This window comes from Vigna radiata, unplaced genomic scaffold, assembly GCF_000741045.1.
Source record: "Vigna radiata var. radiata cultivar VC1973A unplaced genomic scaffold, Vradiata_ver6 scaffold_51, whole genome shotgun sequence".
In the NCBI taxonomy this organism is placed as follows: Eukaryota; Viridiplantae; Streptophyta; class Magnoliopsida; order Fabales; family Fabaceae; genus Vigna; species Vigna radiata.
The window spans coordinates 1,912,554-1,918,031 of NW_014542732.1; positions in this window are offsets into that span (position 1 = coordinate 1,912,554).

A 5,478-nucleotide genomic window follows, 5' to 3' on the forward strand; every position below is an offset into this window, starting at 1 on the left:
GTCCAAATTGACATATGAAAATAACTGTTTTTCAACCTTCATCAACACCCCAAACTTAGAATTTTGCTTGTGCTCAAGCAAAACAAAACAAAACAACACACAAAACAAAACTTGGCTTTATCCTCTTCCATCCAATGATTCAACATTCCAAAGTACATGACAAACACCACTCAAATTCAAATCTTCAGTGAAATCAAAATAAGGTGTATGCATGCTTTCAATCCAGCGATTGCACAACAGATGTTATACATTATGAATGACCAATCCACTAAGCAAAAATGCACTCATGAAAATTAACAGTTCACACTAAGCAAGTGTTTCACTCTATCACTTGAGTGTTTAAGGTGACACTCCAACTCTCTATTGTTCACAAGTCACATGAAACAAAATTGCCATTCATCTCAAACAATCAACATCTTTACATGCAAATGCCATCAAAAGGACTTTTTCAAGGCTTGTAATGAGGTTTGGCTAACAAGAAAAATCGGTTTTTTCTGGAATACAAAGTCCTTGAGTTAAGAGAGCTATCAAAATATTCAACAATTTAAGCATAACTCTCTTTCTTACCAATCTCACTCATTCCCAACTTTTTCCCTTTTCTTTTTCTTTTTCATTGAGCTCCTCTTCATGCTTTTCTTCTTTTCTTTTCTTTTTCTCATGAATTTTTCTTTTCACAACATTTGAGCTCAATGTTCACAATTGCTTTTCAATTTTTCACCATACAACCCCAAACTTGAACCTTTTCATCGCATTCATTTAAGCTCATCCCAACTCAAGGTAAAGATTTACAAGACAAGGGTTCACATACTGTTTAAGGCCAAGGTTCAAAAAGGTAAAATATTTCAAGTACTTTGGGTGAAAATTTAGCTAGAGAAGGGTTTTCAAAAATGGCCTTGATCATATGACAATTTACATGCAATTCAATATCATCAAGATTATGGCAATATCAATCATATTTTCCTGTGAACAATGCATACAACAATAAAAAATCTCGAGCTCAAAATCTCACACACATGCTTTCTCACACAAAATTCAATCATGCATCCTACTTAGCATCAAAACGACAATCATAATTTATCACACATCTATTTCCCAGAATATCAACATGCATTGCAACTTAATTCTAATCCACATCAGATAATCATCAAATGGCTCCATCATACATATCAATCAGTCAAACATTTTCAGAAAAAGTATTAAAGCCAAAAGTACACACCAAAATTAAAATTCAACCTATTCTAGGAATTTAAATGCAAAGATAAGAAGAAATCTAGGTTGCCTCCTAGTAGCGCTTGTTTAACGTCGCGAGCCTGACCAAAACCTGTTTGGCACTTGTCAGTAAGTGCACTACCTTCCACCACCCATCAGTAGGTGTACCTTCCGGATATCCTTCAGTTGATACCAAAAATTTTTAGCATCCCTCAGTAGATGCTACCCAAAAATTGTTCCAAAAATCCAAGAAGTAAATGTTCCAATAAAATAAAAAAATTGCAAATAACTGAAAAATAAAAATTATTCTTAAGATACAAAATTAAAATAATTTCCAGCAAGTTCAACTCTTCTTCTTCACGTTGGGATCTTCATCATCCCACCGACTCACTTTTCTTTGGTCCACCTTCTTGATCACAGTGGAATATGGTCTTCTAATCTCCACCATTCCTTTTTCCTTTAGCTCATTTACTATCCATTCCTTTTTCTTAAATCTCACTTTGCTCCCCAGTTGGAGTCGATCTTCTTTTGATTTTGGGGGAATGGTTTTTCTCCCTTTATCCTCAGGCACCTGCAAAACACAACAGCTGTCATAGTAATCAATACCTGTCATGCTCTCTTCTTGGTCTTCGTCCATCTTTGGCTTCTCAAATGTTTTTCTTTTTACTGTTTTGATCTCATCCCCTTCACGGCCAATATACAGAAATAGATAATTCAAATCCCTCATCATAATCCTTCCATTATGAACATCTATAAACATTTTTCATGTTGCCACGAAGGGTAGCCCCAAAATCACAGGATACTCTTCCTCCGCTTTAACATCCATGACAATGAAGTCTGCTAAAAACTCAAGACAATCTGCTCGCACAACAACATTTTCCACCATTCCCACTGGCACTTTTTTAGTACCATCTACCATTGTTATAGTCAAGTCAGAGGGTTTCAACACAAGCCCACCAATTTCCTTCAAAAGTTCCGTGGGAATTAGGTTGATACTAGATCCAGAATCTATCATAGCTTCCACATCCAAATCATTCAGAGCACATGACAATGTTAAGCACCCGGGATATTTAGCTTTAGGAGGATAATTACTCTTTTGTTGTTGAACAACAAGATCCTCTTCTTCATTAGTAAGCTCCATTTCATCATCATTGTTGATCTTAACTCTTTCCGAATAAGGCGGGAGTTGCTGATTTCCTAAAGGTACCACATTCATCCTGTTGAAAATCTCTCTAGATCCCCCATTATGATTGCTTCTGGTTCCTATTTCCTCTTTTCCTCCTCCAACCTCTTCTTCGTTATAAATGTCATATTCTTCATCTTCACCAATTCTGGGTTCAAAGAATTCAACCATCAGCATCTCCTCCTCTTCATTGTTCACCACAATGGTTCACAGTCCGCTTCCCAACCATCCTGGCTCATAACAACCTTGCATTCTCTCTTAGGGTTAGCCTCAGTGCTTGCCCTAAACTGGTTTTTCTCCGTAATTTCTATTCTTGTTGCCAGCTGCCCAATCTGTGACTCAAGTGATTTAAAATTGGCCTGATTATTATTGACCTGCTGCTCATACTTTTTGAAGAAATCATCAAATTGATTACTTAAGGTCCTGACAGACTCAGTCAAATTACTCACTTGTTGCCACAATGGTGACGGTTGTTGCTGTCGAAAGTTGCTCACTTGTCCAGATGAGTTGTTCTGACTCTGCCCAATACTTGGATGATTTTTCCAACCTTGGCTAGAATTACCTTGGTTGAAATTTCCCTGCTTGTATTGAAATTGGGCTCCCATATAATTCCCATCCTGCTGCATCTCCTCCGTGAAAGCACATTGACCATTGATATGGTCGCCACCGCATAAGTCACAAAGTTGTTGTGCCTGAGAAATATTTCTGAGTCCCCAAGGAAGTTCAGAGAGGACCTTTGTCAACTTGTCTAATTTCTGACTGAGGAGGTGATTCTGAGTAGCTGCAGCGTCTTCAGTAGGTAGGTGCAAGAGTTCTTCTTTTTGTGTGCCCCTCTAACTCTGTGACACTTCGTTTAAGGACATCTCTTCAATCAAGTCATACGCCTCATCTTCCGTTTTTCTATTGATATTGCCTCCAGCTGAGGCATCTAACATCATCTTGGAATGAGCACGTAGACCTCCAAGGAACGCAAGCAAGTAAGAAGTCTTGTCGAACCCATGCACTGGGGTTGCCCTCAATAACCCTTTAAATTTGTCCCATGCTTGCCCGAGAGTTTCCTCCATCCCTTGCTTGAATGAAGAGATCTCTACTTTCCCTTGATTAATTTTCGGAGTTGGGAAGAATTTAGTTAAAAATTGTTGGGCCACTGCTTCCCAAGTCCTGAACGTTTCTTCAGGGAAAGAATTCAACCAGTCTTTTGCGTTTCCTCCTAGAGAGAAAGGAAACAAACTAAGTCTAACTCTGTCATCCGGCACTCCAATTATCTTGATCGTGTTGCAAATCTCACCAAAGATGGTCAAATGCTTGTAAGGATTTTCATTAGACAACCCATGGAATTGGTTGTTCTGGACTAACTGGATTAGCGCCAGACTCATCACCATGCTGGTTGCGTTGTCAGCTGGAACCGCTATGCTGTTGGAGTTTAAGGGGCCTACTGCGTTTGCGGCATCCCCCAAAGTACGTCTAGGAGGAGGTGGGTTGGCCATCTCCTCAAAATCTGAAACAGGAATCTCAAGTGAAGACTGTGAAAAAGCTTCAGGAGAAAGAGATCTCTCACGTGAAGAACGCCTCTTTCTCCTTCTGTCTGGTAGACCTTCTAACAAAGGTTGCTGGTTCAAGAAACACACCCTAAAAGCACTTTTACAAAAAAAATAAAAATAAAACACAATTAAACAAAAATAATAAAAAAATAATTACAACAAAGTCAAAATCAATTAATCCACACTACTAGAAAACTAAACCTCGAGTCCCCGGCAACGGCGCCAAAAACTTGTTGACGGATTGAAAAGTGTACCAAATCGTACAAGTAATATAAATGGTAAGACCAAGTATCGTTTTCCCAAGAGACTCGACTGGCTTTCTCGTTCGCGTGAACTAAAATAATAAGAATTGAAAATAAAAATTAATAATTTGGGTTTGAGAACAAAAATATTAACATGCAAAATAAAGTTGATTCAATTGACAAAAGAAAACAATGGATGAATGGATGTTGTTGGGGGTTTACAATCTCATTTAATTTTGCTCTCTCTTACATACTCCTCTTGAATATTAGTTTGATTAATTAATTGTTATGCGACTTTCTTAGCCTCCCCTTAACCCGATCCCTCGGCGAAAAGAGCCTAATATTAACTACTGGNTTGNTATCCCTAGCCTCCCCTAGCAATTAATACTGCATTATAAACAGAAGTTAGCGCAATTGATCGTCCTACCCCTATCCCTTGGTGGTATTGCAAAATCAAGAAATTACTCACCAGTCCATGTCATTACTGTAACTCCCCATATCAATAAAGACAAACATCAGTTATCGAATGAGTTAAACGATAAAGGCCTTAAGCACAGATGATAACCCAACAATTATCAATCAAAACATATGGAGACCATATAAATAATAAGAGTTTCAATAAAAGAGAGTATCAAATGATTACATTGTTTCCCCCAACAAGAATAGGGTTTAGTTCACCGTACACATGGTGACACTAGATGAAAAATGGAAGAAGAATGGAAGAGCAAACCCTAGAAATGATGAAAAGCCTAAGCATCTAAGAGATCCTCTCCAGAGAGCAAAATTAGGTCTGGCCGTTCTCCCCTTTCAAAAGAATAATTCTGAACTCGAAATAGGGGTATTTAAAGGTGAGGAGCGCAACAGAAAACAAGCCCAAGCCCAGCGAGCCACCGCTTGGCGGTTTAAGTATGCCGCCCAGCGGTTTCCCCAAAAGCCTGCAAACCGCCCGACGGTTTCCCAAAAGCCCCCAAATCGCCCAGCGCCAATGCTAGTGTCCACTCCTCGTCCTGGACCGCCCGGCGGTTTAAGTGTACCGTCGGGCGGTGCGTCGACTCTTCAAATCTTCATTTTTCTACTCTTTTCTTGAGTCTACAACCTGTATCTTCAACTCCATTTCTCATTTTCTAAAAATAGCTAGAAAACAATGCAAAACAAGCATAAAATCGCTAAAAACATCTTTTGACTCTCTACAGACTCATTTATTGAGTTTTGCTTGATTCTGAGCTCATTCCAAGTAGTGAAGGGCGTAATTCGGTCCAAATTGACATATGAAAATAACTGTTTTTCAACCTTCATCACCAGG